Consider the following 17,479-nt stretch of genomic DNA (forward strand, 5'->3'; position numbering starts at 1 on the left):
AATCTTACCTTTTGGAAACTCCTGCCAAGTGAGTGATTGAAGATTCAGCTGTAAGATCATGCTCATCAGCCACTCAAGGACCCACAGAACCCATGGTCAGTAACACGGGGTATCTTAGGTGGACAATCATACTCGTTAGCGAGTGATCACTGCGTTCTATTCATTATAGTTCCTTTAAGCTAAGGTAAATATTGGTCCTTTAGAGGATGAGAAGGGAGATTTAATAATGGGAGATGAAGAAATGACTGAGGGACTGAACAGGTTTTTTGGGTCGGTCTTCACAGTGGAAGACACAAATAACATGCCAGTGATTGATGAAAATGAGGCTATGACAGTTGAGGACCTTGAGATGATTGTTATCACTAAGGAGGTAGTGATGGGCAAGCTAATGGGGCTAAAGGTAGACAGGTCTCCTGGACCTGATGGAATGCATCCCAGAGTGCTAAAAGAGATGGCTAGGGAAATTGCAAATGCACGAGTGCTAATTTACCAAAATTCACTAGACTCTGGAGTGGTCCCGGCGGATTGGAAATTAGCAAACGTGACACCACTGTTTAAAAAAGGAGGGAGGCAGAAAGCGGGAAATTATAGGCCAGTGAGCTTAACTTCGGTAGTAGGGAAGATGCTGGAATCTATCATCAAGGAAGAAATACCGAGGCATCTGGATGGGAATTGTTCCATTCGGCAGATGCAGATGGGTTCATAAAGGGCAGGTCTTGCCGAACTAATTTAGTGGAGTTTTTTCTGGACATTACCAGTGCAGTAGATAACGGGGAGCCAATCGATGTGGCACATCTGGATTTCCAGAAAGCTTTTGACAAAGTGCCACACAAAAGGTTGCTGCATAAGATAAAGATGCATGGCATTAAGGATAAAGTAGTAGCATGGATCAAGGATTGGTTAATTAATAGAAAGCAAAGAGTGGGGATTGATGGGTGTTTCTCTGTTTGGCAATCAGTAGCTAGTGGTGTCCCTCAGGGATCAGTGTTGGGCCCACAATTGTTCACAATTTACATAGATGATTTGGAGTTGGGGGACCAAGTGCAATGTGTCCAAGTTTGCAGACGACACTCAATTGAATGGTAAAGCAAAAAGTGCAGAGGATACCGGAAGTCTGCAGAGGGATTTGGATAGGTTACGTGAATGGGCTAGGATCTGGCAGATGGAATACAATGTTGACAAATGTGAGGTCATCCATTTTGGTAGGAATAACAGCAAAAGGGATTATTATTTAAATGATAAAATATTAAAACATGCTGCTGTGCAGAGAGACCTGGGTGTGCTAGTGCATGAGTCGCAAAAAAGTTGGTTTACAGGTGCAACAGGTGATTAAGAAGGCAAATGGAGTTTAGTCCGTTATTGCTAGAGGGATGGAGTTTAAGACTAGGGAGGTTATGCTGGAATTGTATAAGGTGTTAGTGAGGCCACACCTGGGGTATTGTGTTCAGTTTTGGTCTCCTTACCTGAGAAAGGACATACTGGCACTGGAGGGTGTGCAGAGGAGATTCACTAGCTTAATCCCAGAGCTGAAGGGGTTGGATTACGAGGAGAGGTTGAGTAGACTGGGACTGTACTCATTGGAATTTAGAAGGATGCGGGGGGGATCTTATAGAAACATAAAATTATGAAGGGAATAGATAAGATAGATGCGGGCAGGTTGTTTCCACTGGCGGATGAAAGCAGAACTAGGGGGCATAGCCTCAAAATAAGGGAGGTAGATTTAGGACTGAGTTTAGGAGGAACTTCTTCACCCAAAGGGTTGTGAATCTATGGAATTCCTTGCCCAGTGAAGCAGTTGAGGCTCCTTCATTAAATGTTTTTAAGATAAAGATAGATCGTTTTTTGAAGAATAAAGACTAGACGGGATTGAGGTTCATAAGGAGGAGATGTTAGCAATTCTGGAAAGTGTGAAAATAGGTAGGCCTCCTGGGCCGGATGGGATATATTCTAGGATTCTCTGGGAAGCTAGGGAGGAGATTGCAGAGCCTTTGGCTTTGATCTTTATGTCATCATTGTCTACAGGATTAGTGCTAGAAGACTGGAGGATAGCAAATGTCCCCTTGTTCAAGAAGGGGAGTAGAGACACCCCGGTAACTATAGACCTATGAGCCTTACTTCTGTTGTGGGCAAAGTCTTGGACAGGATTATAAGAGATAGGATTTATAATCATCTAGAAAGCAATAATTTGATTAGGGATAGTCAACACGGCTTTGTGAAGGGTAGGTCGTGCCTCACAAACCTTATTGAGTTCTTTGAGAAGGTGACCAGACAGGTGGACGAGGGTAAAGCAGTTCATGTGGTGTATATGGATTTCAGTAAAGCGTTTGATAAGGTTCCCCACTGTAGGCTATTGCAGAAAATACAGAGGCATGGGATTGAGGGTGATTTAGTGGTTTGGATCAGAAATTGGCTAGCTGTAAGAAGACAGAGGGTGGTGGTTGATGGGAAATGTTCAGCCTGGAGTTCATTTACTAGTGGTGTACCACAAGGATCTGTTTTGGGGCCACTGCTGTTTGTTATTTTTATAAATGACCTGGACGAGAGGGTAGAAGGATGGGTGAGTAAATTTGCGGATGACACTAAAGTTGGTGGAGTTGTGGACAGTGAAGAAGGATGTTTCAGGTTACAGAAGGACATAGATAAGCTGCAGAGCTGGGCTGAGAAGTGGCAAATGGAGTATAATGCAGAAAAGTGTGAGGTGATTCATTTTGGAAGGAGTAACAGGAATACAGAGTACTGGGCTAATGGTAAGATTCTTGGTAGTGTGGATGAGCAGAGAGATCTCGGTGTCCATGTACATAGATTCCTGAAAGTTGCCACCCAGGTTGATAGGGTTGTTAAGAAGGCGAACGGTGTGTTAGCTTTTATTGGTAGAGGGACTGAGTTTCGGAGCCATGAGGTCATGTTGCAGCTGTACAAAACTCTGATGCGGCCGCATTTGGAGTATTGCATGCAGTTCTGGTTGCCGCATTATAGGAAGGATGTGGAAGCATTGGAAAGGGTGCAGAGGAGACGTACCAGGATGTTGCCTGGTATGGAGGAAAGATCTTATGAGGAAATGCTGAGGGACTTGAGGCTGTTTTCATTAGAGAGAAGCAGGTTAAGAGGTGACTTAATAGAGGCATACAAGATGATCAGAGGATTAGATAAGGTGGACAGTGAGAGCCTTTTTCCTCGGATGGTGATGGCTAGCATGAGGGAACATAGTTTTAAATTGAGGGGAGATAGATATAGCACAGATGTCAGAGGTAGATTCTTTACTCAGAGAATTGTAGGGGTGTGGAATGCCCTGCCTGCAACAGTAGTGGACTCGCCAACATTAAGGGCATTTAAATGGTCATTGGATAAACATATGGATGATAATGGAATAGTGTAGATGGGCTTTAGATTGGTCGGCGCAACATCGAGGGCCGAAGGGCCTGTACTGCGCTGTAATGTTCTATTGTTCTAAAGGGATTAAGGGTTATGGTGTTCGGGCCGGAAGGTGGAGCTGAGTCCACAAAAGATTAGCCATAATCTCATTGAATGGCGGAGCAGGCTCGAGGGGCCAGATGGCCTACTCCTGCTCCTAGTTCTTATGTTCTTATGGCATTAATTTCCTCATGACAAACCAAAGTTAAAAATAAATCGTTCTTTCACCTTTTGTGACTCCAAACTCACTTTATACAGTAAAATACACTTTTAATGGAATTAACAGCCTCATGACAAACCAAAGTTTAAAAAATAAGAATATATATTCCTTTCATTTCATTTCCATTTTAAACATATTTATAAACACTAAAGACTAATAATATAAAATATTAACCAAAAAATGTCTCCTGACGTCTCCTGCTTCAGCTACACCGAAAAATACAAGCGCAAATAAAAGAGTGTGAAAACTCACTAAAATCTGGATAAGTGTCCCAAATTAGCGTTGAGGCTGCAGTTTTCATTCAGCAGCTCCAGCGCAGGGCAAAAAAAAGCCTACTGAGAGTTTGAACACTGCGTACTTCTAGCACGCATACCTGTATGTCCGCACTTACGGGCCATCACACCATGCATGTGTGGCACTCCAGCAATTTAAGTCACAAATCGTACAGGACGTTACGGGCTGATGTGCTGAGATTTAATGGAAATTAGCCAAGAGTTCATTTTTAACAATATTGTGAAGTTTTCAATTTCTTCAGTATGACACATTTATTGGAATAACCTAGTAGGTGCTCAATAACTACTTTGGTTATCCAAAATACAAATTGGTTCTGTGATAGAAAATTTGGTTTACCAGACGGATGAGCTTTGATGGGCTGAATTGTTTTTTCACATCATCACTTTTAACAATGTTTCTATTGCACGGAGTTTCAATGTCCTGAAGCCATCCGGATGGAGGACAATGTCTACCCTCCTCTTACATGTGATTGTATTTAAGCTGTGAACAAATATTTTGTAGCACTTTTTCAGCGGAGTAACCACTCAGTTACCACTTCGGATAGGTTAGTTATGTGATGGCTTCAAGCTTCTTCATGTGGTCTGGGTCTTATGGTTTCAATGTACTGATCAAATCTGTACATTTTAGTACGCTGTGTCCAGATGTTATCATTTGCAACGATAATAATGGCCCTTCCCATCTTAATGTCTCTGCAATTGCTGCTGCTTGCAGTAACTCTTGCCAGGACATATGCTGTCATGGTATTTATTTTTATTAATTAATGGGATGCGGGTGGCGCTGGTCAGGTCAGCATCCCTAATTTCCCTCAAGAAGGTGGTGATGAGTTGCCTTCTTGAACTGCTGTAGTCCATGTGTTGTAGAAACACCCATGGTGCTGTGGCACCCACAACTATCTTGCACCATCCTCATGTATCCTTTGTAGCTTGTCCGCAACTTGTCATCCAATTACACCTAAGTCAACCCCCCATTCTACTGTCCTCCATTTTGCCCTCTGTAAGAGATCTCTGCAGCTTTTCAGCTCTGATCAAGTGGCCAAAATACTGACGTTTTATTTTCTGGATGTCACATTCCAGAGGTCTTTTCGTTGTTGCAATTTCAGATACCTCCTAATTTTTCTTATGGTTGCTGCAACTCATGATAAAAAATATTCTTCAGGACTTTGTGATAGCTTCAGGTCTGATTGATTAATCCTTGTGGATACTTAGAACATGCAGTGCAAAAGGAGGCCATTCGGCCCATCAAGTCTGCATCAACCCACTTAAACCCTATCCCCGTAACCCCTCCTAACCTTTTTTGACACAACGGGCCAATCCACCTAACCTGCATGTCTTTTGGAGGAAACCGGAGCCCCCAGAGGAAACCCATGCAGACACGGGGAGAACATGCAGACTCCGCACAGTGACCCAGCGGGGAATCAAACCTTGGACTCTGGCGCTGTGAAGTCACAGTGTTAGGCACTTGTGCTACCGTGCCCCCCATCTGCAGTCTTGGATGATTTGGTTATCTTGCCAAAGGTCTTTGACCACTATTTAATTACTGTTATGACTAATTACTTCTTTTTTGAAAGATAGAACAATTTTGACTACATTAGAAGGCATCCAGATGTTTTATTCATGAAAGCATTCTTCATGCACTTGAATATTAATAGAATTAGGATAGCTGCATCGTTAGCCTCGCTCAATTGGCCATTTCAAACCACCCATCAGGTGACAAATTTGACTACAACCTAGTTGGTATTTTATGAGCTCATGTATAATGGGGTCAATTAGCTTAGTTGGCTGGATGGCTGGTTTGTGATGTGATGCAACGCCAACAGTGTGGGTTCAATCCCTGTACCAGCTGAGGTTATCCATGAAGGCCCCACCTTCTCAAACTTGCTCCTCACCTGAGGTGTGGTGACCCTCAGGTTAAATCACCACTAGTTAGTTCTCCCCTCAAAGGGGAAAGTATCCTCTGCACTATGGTGATTTTCATTATATGAATTCACATTTAACTTAAATTCTATTATTGTTTCTCCCATTGTGCTTTTAGATGAATTTGGCTGTTAAACACAAAAAAGGTAAATTGTCTACTTGCAATACGCCATGTCAAATTGCTATGCTTTTTTTTTGAGAGTAACTTTGCATGCCATTTTAATTTTTAAAGAGTAAGGTCGACATTCTGCGATCATACAACCAAGGATAATAGACTTTACAAATCCCCAGAAGAGTGAGGTGGTAATCTGGTTTTGCAATTGGCAGAAGATATTCACTCTAACCAAATCTCAATTCCAGACCATGGCTGGAGCAGAGGAAACTGGCACAGTTTCCAGGCTGAGCAGACAGGAAAGGCTTAGTCAGAACTGATTATCTCATTAAATCCATGTCCATCCCCATAAGACATTGCCTCGAAACAGATACAGCACCTGGACTCAGTTGGCACTCTTTACCAGGCAGCTTCTCTTTGAAGATCAGCCCATTAATTTTCCTGCCGCCTTATCGCTATGAAAGACAATAAGCAAATGTCGTAGCTTTTACGCATCTCAGTGCCAAGAATAAGTCTTGTTTGGATTCTTTATCCTGAGATTGCCTGGTTATTGAATAATGAGTTTAGCTGTGCTGTATTACACACTTTTTTACCTAAGATTTGTTTCACTGACATAGTTTGGATATCCTTGTTTATGTTCAAATCTATTGTGCTTAAATTACTTGCACAGTTAGATATCAAATATTATTTTCTGGGATAGCAAATGTTTCAACTGACTTCCCTGTCATGTATTAAACGTTTGGAATAATTGCAAACTTTTCCTTTAACTATACATCCCATTTACTTTTTCTGACATTTCATCAGAGAGTATTTGACTTCTGTTGGCCCTATGGTGGCTATAATGGCGAGGCATAACATCCGATTTCTGAGGCTCTTTCTGACATGAAGGGCGCGATTAATGGAAAGGTTTAGAAGTGTGGTTAGCAAGCGGGAACTGCTGCAAGCTTCTCGACACTCGACCTGGCAAGGCCATCACTGGTATCAAACATTAAATGATCCACTTCATGAGGCCCCGCAGGCTTCAGGCCGCATATGACTGCCCTGCTGGCTGATTCGCCAGCTACCCTCTAACAAGGGAGAGCAGCACGTAAACCGCTCCTGCACAGCCAACGCCGTACAGCTCACAGCCAGGCCACCGAGGGGAGCAGCCCCACAATTCAGTGATGCTGACCTGGCCAGATTGTTGGACGTAGTCGAGACTAGACGGTAGGCTCTGTTCCCCCGAGCAGCTCAGAGGGCCAGTCACAGGGCAGCCAGTGTTGCCTGGGAGTAAGTGCCATCTGCTCGGGGTGCGTCACCAGGAGGAGCGGCACCCAATGCCGTAAAATGTTCACCGGCCTCCACCGGGCTGCACGAGTGGGTTGGCACCGGCCCTCTGGCAACGGCCCTGCCCAGCACCACACCGTGCCCTGGCCTACTCATGTCCAGCAGTGCTGCCCATGCCCCTCATCCTCCATATGCCGCTCATCCTCACTATCAGCCAATCCACCCCATGCCCCAATCCCCCATACCCCCCACCCCTCCATACCCCCATCTCTCTCCCATCCGCACCCCCCCCCCCGCATACCGCCCATCGGCCCCACCCACCCCCATCGCCACCCTCCACAAGCGCAGTGATACACACCTCAGTGGGCGGCAATAGTGGTCAGACTTCTGGGGCACATTCTGGTGAGCACCATACAGTTACTGATGCACATCAGGTGGAGGCAGGAACCCTCAGGTGAGACAGCAGTCAGAGGGCTGCTGGATCCCAGGACCCAGCTGGGTCCCAGTCAGATGCTGAGCCTCTGGAACAGGTTTACCTGGAGCTGATGCAATTGATAGGGTGCGGCCGTGATATTCAGAGACAGCGTCACTCCAGCAGATCCATAACCGATTGGAGGAATCCCAGAGGCAGGGAATAGCACCAGCAATGCATGGCACCAAGGGCAACACCACTCAGGTGAGGACAGCAGTGGCGACCCAGGTGGTGTCCAAGGTGCGGCCCATTCAGTGACGGCCAAGATTAAGCACCTCAACAGCATGTCCCACTCACTGGGGGACTTGCCGCAGTCCCAATTGGACCTATCTGGGGCGCCGCCGACATTGGGGAACTGCCACAGCTGGCAGAGCCTGATGACGTAGGGGCAGCCGGTGCACAATCCAGCTGCCTCTCCATTCCGAGGGAGCATCAGAGCCCCATGGGCACTGCCCCAGAGGAGGGGGAGCTGGATGCCAACCCAGAACCACCCAATGGGTCACCAGCTCCCCCACGTTTCACCCCCCTGACAATGGCCCATCTTGGAGTCAGCCCCTGGATCAGGGTGGCACAGCAAGCCACCTGTCTCCGGCAAGTGGGCCTAAGGGCCCCCAGAGGACGCCCGCTAGAGGCATCATAGGCCACGGGACTTGGTAGGCAGCAGTCTGGCTCCACCTCTGATGTACATCATAGGATATAACTAGACGCAATGGTAGAGCATGGAAGACTAAGCAGATCAAGGGTCACTGAGAGAGCACGGGGAGGAAACGGGGATGAAGGGGCGAGGGGTGGAAGGTGGGCGGGTGGAGTGATGGGGGAAGTGGTGGGGGAGGGATTGGGGGTGGTGGGCAAGGTGGGGCGGCACCATCGAGGCTGAGTGCAATTGGGAACACATATGCGCAGCATTAAAAAACATTGGACTCGATATCTGCCACTTTCTTCCACAATGTGGGCCGACCACCAACCTCCTGCCCCAACCCCCTCGGGAATGGTCTTGGATTCCATCACACCTCCACCTGCAAGGCACACTATGTGCAGATGATGGGAGTATGCGAGCATCAGCCGACAGGCAGGATTGAGACTATGGCAATATTGAGGAGCACCAGCTCTCAGTTTACAGCAGGTTATCATCACCCCTACCCGTAATCGACAGTGCCCCATTGACAGTGCTGACACAGCCCCATCACCCTGGAGTGATGTTACACAGAGCCTGGGAGTGTGGAACAGGGTAGTGAAGGGGGGTTTGGGTGGGCGGGAAGAGGGAAGGGTGAAGGAGGAGAGGTGGGGAATGGGGTGAGATGACGGCCAAAGCCACGTCCGATATGAAGCAAATGAGAATGAGGGTCTCCCTGGCCATCAGGGCTTGCTGGACCATCGCCACCGGACCTCCATCCTCCGGCTGGTCCTGCGGGTTCTCCCCGGAATCGTCCTCCAGCTCCTCCTAGCCTGGCACATCTACAGAGCTGGCCGCATGTTCCCCGCCCTCTACCTCGAGCACGTCGCCCTGCTTCTGTGCCAAGTTGTGGAACGCAGAGCGGACCATCGCGAAGTGGGTGGCCCACTAGGCGGTGTTTTGCAGTGCACCGCCAGAGCAGTCGAGGCATCGGAACTGCATTTTGAGCAGTCTGATGCACCGCTCAATGACAGCCCGTGTGGCCACATGGGCCTTGTTGTACTGGGTCTCTGTACTGACGTCATTGGCCAGGTCCTCAGCGGGTACCCCTTGTCCCCCAAGAGCCAACTGGCCATCATGGAGTGGTCCTTGAAGAGGCAGGGCTGTCCGACTGCCCAAGGATGTAGCTGCTGTGCACACTCCCTGTGAAGCGTGCACACATATGCAAGATATTGAGGTGGTGGTTACACACGAACTGGATGTTCAGGGAGTGGAATCCTTTTCTGTTGATATAGGGCACTCCCAGACAGCCTGGTGCATGCAAGGTGACATGCGTGCAATCGATTACCCCCTGGATCTGGAGCATCCCGTCGATAGTGGAGAATCATGCTTCCCAGGCACCCTTTTTGGGCCTAGTCCATGTCAAAGTTTATATTGTGTGCTGCCAAGGCAAACAGGGCATCCATGACCTCACAGATATACTTGTGGGCTGTAGCTTGTGCGATGCCACAAAAGTCCCTACTCGAGCTCTGGAAAGATACTGAGGTGCAAACGTTCAGGGCTGTGGTAGCGTTGAAGGCCACTGGGAGCGGATATCCTACTCCTCCATGTGGTGCCACATTCACAAGGATATGGCACAGGTACCACACCATCCCCTTGTTGAGGCACACGCTGTTAATCATCTGCTTGAAAGACCAGCGACACGTGTACACCTTGGGCCATCACCCACCTTCCCCTTTGGGTCCTTCTCTGGCCTGCTGGGCGGCTGGGTCCTCAGGGTGTGGGGAGGGGCTCTGCACATGAGCCACACAAGTTTCTGTGGAGGCACCTTCTCTTGCGTCAGGCTGCCTGGCTTGCCAACACCACAATGGCAGCCTCTGCAGGGTCCAAGGTATCATCCATCTCGTGTAATACCTGTAAGGTGTTGGAGAGGGTGAGAGTCTGGCGACCAGCCATGTCTTCCACCCCAGGACCCTCTATTCTCCCATTGCTCCCCCTTTCCCAGAACCCCTGCCATCTGACATGACCCGGCTGCAGCAGAGGCCCCTGGTCACCTGACCCTGTACCATGGACATCCGCACATAAAATTACCTGAACTGGGCGTTAGACCCCTCCCCGGTGCACTCACCCACCCTCTGATCACGGAAATGTTCCCGGCGCTGGGGCCCAGCCCCTGGGTGTTTGGGTGGTGGCTGCTGCATCCGTGTTGTTGCTTCCTGCAGTGTTCAAGCACAGTGTTGAGACATCGCGGTCTGATTGGAATGCTAGGCAGTAACTCCCACATTCTACATGGCACGCCTACACACGGTAATCCACTTGGGAGCTGTGAAGTGCTCACTTAACTACGATTGCTAATTCCCAATTTGCAATAGCCTTCAACCGCACAACCAGAGGCCTCTAAAGTGAGTGGGAGTTATGGGTGATGAGTGGGACAGACAGGCAGGGGCTGAGGTTGCCCCCGTTATGGATTCACACGATCCAGGGTGTGGCACGGCAGACTCACGGATGCTGAGACACCCCCCACCCATGATTTACTTCCCCAGCAGCCCCATCGAGCACTGGGGCAGCAACCCCAGTGCCCCCAGGCTCATTGCCCGGGAGTAAAGATAGTTCATCATCTCCTCGGATCCCCACAGCAGCTATTCCACCAGCTTCACGTTTTTAGAAAGGTGTACTAATCCGGCGCCCAGGTGACCACTTGCTGGGGAGGTGGTCAGATCACGGGAGGCCGTTAGATGTGGGATCGCTTCCGTTAATTGTATGGAGATTGGATTTAAGTGTTGATGATTGGTTTATTGCCACGGCGGGATCCTGATTTTGCCAACAGGAGCGGACCAGTTAGATCGTGAACCGATCGGCGCCTAGTACGATTCTCAATTTTGGCCTCTCCTCCGATCCAACAGCCGCGCCGTGCTCTTGCTCAAGTGCGACGCAGCTGTAAAATAGTGCCCGTAAACTCCCTTTATTAAATTCCTACTTCAGACTCAAAGCAGCTGGGCCTTGAAAGATCCTATGGTGATATATCTCAAGATAGCTACTGAGATATAGAGTCATAGAGTCTTACAGCACAGAAACAGGCCCTTCGGCCCATACAGAATCGTGTTTTACTGGATGTGATTTAAGATTTTTTTCCATTCATTCACAGGTTGAAGGTTGTGGCAGCATTTATTACCCATCATTCATTGCACTTGAACTGAATGGCTTGGTATGCCATTTCAGAGGGCATTTAAGAGTTGACCACATTGCTGCGGGTTTGAAGTCACATGTAGGCCAGACCAGGTAAGGATGGAAGATTTCCGTCTCTGACGGACATTAGTGAACCAGATGGGTTTTTACAACAATTGGCAATGGTTTCATTGTCATCATTAGACGTTTAATTCTCATGGTTTGTTCGGCGGAGGTGGTGGAAGCTGGGGCGATAGTGATGTTTAAGCGGAATCTTGACAAATACATGAATAGGATGGGAAGAGAGGGATACGGACCTCGGAAGTGTAGAAGATTGTAGTTTAGTCGGGCAGCATGGTCGGTGCAGGCTTGGAGGGCCGAAGGGCCTGTTCCTGTGCTGTACTTTTCTTTGTTCTTTGTTCTTTGTTCTAATTCCAGATTTCACCATCTGTCGTGGCGGGATTTGAACCCAGTTCCCCAGAATTTTATCCAGAGTCTCTGGATAATTAGTCTAGTGACAATATAATGACCTTCTACCCTTAACCTTGATTTAAGTTTAAAGTAAGCCAAAACAGTTTGGTAAATAAATGTAAGGTGGTCAACCGAGCTGATCGGCAGTAAGCAGGTTTTCCATCCACCCTTCGAAGGAAGTGCCCCCTTTTGGAGATCTGTCAACCAATCAGATTGGATGACAACTCTCCAGCCCACCCAAGCATAGTGCTACAGTGGCCTGAACAGATACAACAGCTGTGCCTGGAACTACGTCCGGGACCGCATCTGAGATAGGGCCTGGAGGTGGGAGGGTAGGGGATGCCTAGGGGTGTTGGGAAAGGGGGCAATCACGGTGTTGGGAGATAGGCCGTGGTGGAGTGGAGGGGTGTGAAAGGGCTGGAGATCCCAGGTTCCGGAGGGGAGGGTGCCCCAAATGTGAAGGGTCCTTCAGATTGTGGCCATCCCCTCGCCCCCTCCCATCACCCAGCTTCCTCTTCAAGATGGAAATTCATCCATTTCTTAGTTTCCCACCCTATTCTGACCTGCGCCTGCCAGTCTAAACATTGACACTGGGTGGCAAAAGGCCCTGCAGGGCAGGTTTCTTGCCCAAGGCACTGTCTGCCCCACCATGAAATTGCGTCTGGCTCTGTGGGGTGGTGATCTTGGTTGCCAACAGAGTGACACAGGCAAGGGAAAAGCTCATTTTGTTATGTTTCTGCTGGGGAAGTTAAGGAAGGTTTTGACTGAATTCCAATTGACCTCGAGCAAACCAAGAGGAACTTAGGTCTCAAATCAGTAGCGCCAATCAGAGTAAACAATGAGTGCAACACAGAGCTATAAAATGAGAGTGGTAGTAGCCAAATCTATTAAATTGAGACAACAGAAATATTTTGATCCAATGTTCCAGTACATCATATTTTGTGTTTGTCTGAAGAAACAGCCGGAAAGTGGAGCTGAGTCCACAAAAGATCAGCCATGATCTCATTGAATGGTGGAGAAGGCTCGAGGGGCCAGATGGCCTACTCCTGCTCCTAGTTCTTATGTTCTTATGTTCAACCTGGTGCATGATGAGATTACCTCATATTAGAGGAACTCTTTATACGGAGTATAAATGTGAACTCTTATTTCGAAGTTATAACAGTGATGTACCTTCAAGCAATACCTAATCAACAATAACTGACTCAACACTCTCAGGACTGAATTTAATCCGAGCAGCGGTGGTTACGCCTACTTGCTGGAGAGCTATGGTGGCAACTCTACTTTGGCCATTTCCAGGAGTAATTAAATCCCATTCAAGGGCATCATTACCCTAAGGAATGTAAGGGTTCAAGAAGAGGGCCCAACAGCACTTTCTGAGGGAAGCTAGGCATGGGCAAGAAAATGCAGCCTTGCCAATATTACCCCACATATTGATAATAATAGAGTTTACATGGATCATCCATTATCTTAACCATAAAACACTCAAAGCCAACACGCCATTCCCATGTTTAAATGATCACTAATTGGGTCTTGTACTATTTTAAATGGTTGGAAGTCTGACTACATACAGAATAACCAAACCTCTGAAAGAGCGCTCCAATCAAGCCCACTTCTCCATCCTATCCCAATAGCCCCTTAATCTAACCTGCATACCCTGGACACGAAGAGACAATTTAGCATGGCCATTCTAGCCAACCTGCACATCTTTGGACTGTGGGAGGAAACCGGAGCACGCGGAGGAAACCCACACAGACATGTGGAGAACGTGCAAACTCCACACAGCCAGTCACCCAAGGCCATTATCGAAACAAGCCCCTGGTGCTGTAATGCAGCAGTACTACCCAATGTGCCACCGTGTTACCCCTGATCTTGGCACCTGTTCAGAATCAAGAATATTTTGACATGATTTTTTCAAACACAAACCCACATTATGCATTATCAGGTGAATTTATGTTTGAATGTCTCCCATAATATTACTGACACTGACACAATACTGAAATAGTTCGAGCAAAGTCAAAAGTGAGATTTAAAAACAATTATTTACGGGATGTGGGCGTCGCTGGTTAGGCCAGCATTTATTGTCCATTTCTAGTTGCCCTTCAGAAGGTGATGGTGAGTTGTTTTCGAAAACAGCTGCAGTCCTTGAGGGGTAGGTACACCCACTGTGCTATTAGGGAGGGTGTCCCACGATCTCCTTCCATGGTTTGGTCTCAAATTTTGCTTGCTAACTTTTCTGTGAAGTATCTTGGCATGTTTTATTAAGTTTTAAATGCAAATTGTTATAAATGCAAATTGTTGACCGATGGTAGAAAGGGCCAACACCGTGCTGGACGCAACAAGAAAGAAATGGGAGGAGGACCTGGGGATTGAAATAGGGTGGGGACTCTGGAGCGAAGCACTGAATAAGGTCAACTCCATCTCCACGTGCGCAAGGCTCAGCCTGACACAACTAAAAGTGGTACATAGAGCCCACTTAACAAGAACCCGTATGAGTAGTTTCTTCCCGGAAGTGGAGGATAGATGTGAACGGTGCCAAGAAGGCCCGGCCAACCACGCCCACATGTTCTGGTCTTGCCCCAGACTTGCGGGGTACTGGACAGCCTTCTTCGAGGCAATGTCCAAAGTGATGGGGATGAGGGTGGAGCCATGCCCGACAGTGGCGGTCTTCGGGGTTTCGGACCAGCCAGATCTAATCCTGGGGAGGAGGGCGGACGCCCTTGCCTTTGCTTCCCTGATCACCCACCGTAGAATCCTGTTCGGCTGGCGGTCAGCAGCACCACCCAAAGCTGCAGACTGACTGTCCGACCTCTCGGAATCTCTCTGTGGTAGTATGTATTAGGGGTCATGTGGGACTGGAAGCCCTAATGTCATTGGCTGACAGATCCCGGGTCCTGGTTGGCCGTTGACCTCTAGCTCCGCCCTGAAGGCGGAGTATAAGAAGCCGGAGTCCTCCCCCGCAGGCCATTCTACTATCGAGCTGTGGGGGAACAGACACGCTTAATAAAGCCTCATCGACTTCACTCTATTCGTCTCACGGAGTCTTTGTGCGCTACAATTTATTAAGCGTGCCTAAAAAGGACTATGGAGCAGAGGATCATCCCGGAATGCCTGAGGATCAGCCCCCATGCAGTGAACGCGGCAGCAGCCTTCAAGCACTGGCAGACTTGTTTCGAGGCCTACCTCAGAACGGCCACCGGCCGGGTCACAGAAGACCAAAAACTACAGGTCCTGCACTCGAGGTTAAGCACGGAGATTTTCTCCCTCATCGAAGACGCGGAGGATTTCCAGACGGCGTTCGCAGCACTGAAAAGTCTCTATGTCCGCCCAGTTAACCAAATCTACGCTCGCTACCAGCTCGCGACGAGACGGCAAAGTCCCGGAGAATCGATTGACGAATTCTACGCCGCGCTGCTGATTTTGGGACGAGCCTGCAGCTGCCCTTCGGTGAACGCAAATGAACACACGGACATGTTAATGCGCGATGCTTTTGTGGCAGGTATGAATTCCTCCCAAATCCGCCAAAGACTTCTAGAAAAAGAGTCGCTAGGACTCTCAGAGGCACGGGCCCTAGCAACCTCCCTAGACGTGGCCGCGCGTAATACCCACGCCTACGGCCCCGACCGCGCGGCAGCCCATTGGGCTCCGTACGTACCCGTCACGACAAAACCACCCCCCCCACCGGACACCCCACAGGCTTGCGCGGTCCAAACGCCAAGTCGCACCGGGGGCGCCCGCTGCTATTTCTGCGGCCAGGCGAAACACCCCCGGCAGCGCTGCCCGGCCCGCGCAGCAATCTGCAAGAGCTGCGGGAAAAAGGGCCATTTCGCGGTTGTGTGCCGGTCCCGCGAGGTCGCCGCTGTCCCGGGAGAACAGGGAGCCCTGCACGCCGCTTACGCTCCCCAACCACCCCAGCGCCCCATGTACGACCCACAGGCGCAGCCACTCTGGGTCCCGACACACCGCGGCCCTGCACGCCGCTTACACTTCCCAACCCCCCCCCCCGCCCCCACGTATGACCCGCCGGCGCTACCAATTTGGGTCCCGACCACCGCTGTCCCCAGTGATGAGGGAGCCCCGCGCGGTCCTAACGCTCCCCAACCCCCCCAGCGCCCCATGTGCGACCCGCAGACGCCGCCATTTTGGGTCCCGGCCACCACGAGGGGAGGAAGGGTGCCGCCATCTTGGACCACCCCAGACCTGTACGACGCATGGGGTCGGCCATTTTGTCCACCCCAGCCGCCATCTTGTGACCCCCCAGCCATGTGCGATGTATGGGTGCGGCCATTTTGTTCATCCCCGACGCCATCTTGGACGGCAACAACGGACCCCAGTGTCGACGGCTCCACGGGGTTCGAGGAAGACGCTCCACTACTACAACCACGTCTTGCTTCAATAACGCTCGATCAAGCTCGGCCCCGGACACTCCAGACGACGACGACAACGGTGCTAATAAACGGGCACGAGACACCATGCTTAGTTGACTCCGGGAGCACGGAGAGCTTTATCCACCCCGACATGGTAAGACGCTGTTCCTTGACCACCTATCCCAGCGCACAAAAGATTTCCCTAGCTGCAGGATCCCACTCCGTACAGATCAAAGGTTTCTGCATAGTTACCCTAACGGTGCAGGGGGGGGAGTTCAAAAATTACAAACTACACGTCCTTCCCCAACTCTGCGCCCCCACATTACTGGAATTAGATTTCCAGTGCAATCTACAGAGCCTTACGTTCAAATTCGGCGGCCCAATACCCCCACTCACTATCTGTGGCCTCGCAACCCTCAAGGTGCAACCCCCGTCCTTGTTTGCGAACCTCACCCCGGATTGCAAACCCGTCGCCACTAGGAGCAGACGGTACAGCGCCCAGGACAGGACCTTCATTCGGTCCAAAGTCCAGCGGCTACTAAAAGAAGGCATAATCCAGGCCAGCAATAGTCCCTGGAGAGCACAGGTGGTAGTAGTGAAGACAGGGGAGAAACAAAGGATGGTCATAGACTATAGCCAGACCATCAACAGGTACACACAACTAGACGCGTACCCTCTCCCCCGCATATCCGACATGGTCAATCGGATTGCCCAATATAAAGTCTTCTCCACCGTGGACCTCAAGTCCGCCTACCATCAGCTCCCCATCCGCCCAAGTGACCGCAAGTACACAGCCTTCGAGGCAGACGGGCGATTATACCATTTCCTAAGGGTCCCATTTGGCGTCACAAACGGGGTCTCGGTCTTCCAACGGGAGATGGACCGAATGGTTGATCAACATGGCTTGCGGGCCACGTTCCCGTACCTAAAGAATGTAACCATCTGCGGCCACGACCAGCAGGTCCACGACGCCAACCTCCAAAAATTCCTCCAGACCGCCAAAGCCTTGAACCTCACGTACAACGAGGACAAGTGCGTTTTTAGCACCAACCGGCTAGCCATTCTGGGCTACGTAGTGCGCAATGGGATAATAGGCCCCGACCCCGAACGTATGCGCGCCCTCATGGAATTTCCCCTCCCGCACTGCTCAAAAGCCCTGAAACGCTGCCTGGGGTTTT

Source organism: Scyliorhinus torazame, chromosome 7 (genome assembly GCF_047496885.1).
Source record: "Scyliorhinus torazame isolate Kashiwa2021f chromosome 7, sScyTor2.1, whole genome shotgun sequence".
Classification (NCBI taxonomy): domain Eukaryota; kingdom Metazoa; phylum Chordata; class Chondrichthyes; order Carcharhiniformes; family Scyliorhinidae; genus Scyliorhinus; species Scyliorhinus torazame.